Source organism: Theropithecus gelada, chromosome 8, assembly GCF_003255815.1.
Source record: "Theropithecus gelada isolate Dixy chromosome 8, Tgel_1.0, whole genome shotgun sequence".
Lineage (NCBI taxonomy): Eukaryota > Metazoa > Chordata > Mammalia > Primates > Cercopithecidae > Theropithecus > Theropithecus gelada.
Genome location: NC_037676.1, coordinates 96,716,066 through 96,717,448, shown reverse-complemented (window position 1 = coordinate 96,717,448; position 1,383 = coordinate 96,716,066). Strand labels below are relative to the sequence as shown.

Genomic DNA, 1,383 nt, shown 5'->3' with positions numbered 1-1,383 from the left:
AGGCAAGAATCACTGCACCCTGCCTTGAGAGCTTGTGTTTTCTACAAGCAAACTCATTTCCAGGAGGAAGAAGGTGGAGATATTTACCTTTTTTTAAAAATTTTTTTATCTTGCAGTTTTTAAAAATTGAGGTAAAATTCACATATTATAAATCATAATTAAAAATTTATTGAAGTGAAGTTTATGTAGCATAAAATTGATTATTTTTTTTCAGAGTTTTAAAATGAATTTATTAAAGAAGGTTCTTAGGAAGGCAACAACTTTTGTCATTAAAAAAAGTTATTTTTTTCATGCTGTATAATAAAGGTAATGTAAGAGGCTACAGAGTTATAAGTTTCTTTCTACTGGAATTCTCTGGTATAGCACAGTGTAGTCATTTCTGCAGTTCTAGAATAAATAAAAAGTCTCTTCTATGCTTCTCTTCAAAAGCAATGAATAACAGAAGATGGCATAAAAAAGCCATATTTTTTCTATTCATTCTGTAGTATTGGAGCCAGTATTTTTACCATCACAGGCTACAATTTTCACTTTATCCACTTTAGTAAGTTCTGTCACCTCTCTGAATTCAACATCATTCAATACAAAAGTCCACACATTATCGCAGAATCTGTATGTATTTAGAGAGACCCTGAAATTGACTCTGTTTCTGACCCTCTGAGCCAATGCAGAATTTATAGCCTTATCAAACTGAAGTAGAACTTGAAGGGCAAGTTGGGGAGTGATCTGTTGAGACTGTATGAGCTCATCTAGGCTCTCCTGAAGACTGTTTCTCAAAGTGGTATTTCTGTATAACTGATATGCCATGGCTTAGGAGGAAGAATTTGTTTTTCTTATTCAAGCTTGCATTGATGTTCTGTGGGGAAGGCGCTTCCCGCCGCGGAGCGGAAAGAAGCTGCCATGAGCCTGGCAGGAGGTTCCTACTTCCCCGACCACCTCTCCAGCCACCGCAGAAAACCCTAAAATTGATTATTTTAAAGTGAACAATTCAGTAGAATTTAGTACATTCACAGTGTTGTTTAGCCAACACCACTGTCTTATTCCAGAACATTTTCATCACCTCCAAAAGAAACCCCATACCTGTAAGCATTTACTGCTAGTTCTGGGATGAACTGTGACCATCGTGGTCCCTTTCATCTTCTGCTCTAAAACGGCAGCAAGGGAAGGAGGGTGACTGAACTTTTGAGGTTCTGTAGAGGTTGTTCCTCAGGGCCATGAAAGTAGGGTTGGGACGGGAAGTGACAGTGCACTGAGCAAGGTTCTAGTGGGTCCTTTATCCCACCTGCTGGTTGTCAACAAAGAGTTCCAGTGACTTCTACAGCAGGCCTGTTTTCACTTTCCGTTTGTATTAGTCAGAGTTCTTCAGAGAAACAGAAACAATATGAG

At 38.4% G+C, this 1,383-nt stretch overlaps 1 pseudogene across 1 annotated transcript; it reads right to left on the bottom strand.

Annotated features, from left to right (window-relative positions):
• Positions 1–203: 203 nt before the first annotated feature.
• On the bottom strand, positions 204–944 carry LOC112630004 (annotated as a pseudogene). The gene has a single exon (XR_003120793.1). The product of XR_003120793.1 is annotated as a transcription initiation factor IIA subunit 2 pseudogene (transcript).
• Positions 945–1,383: the final 439 nt, after the last annotated feature.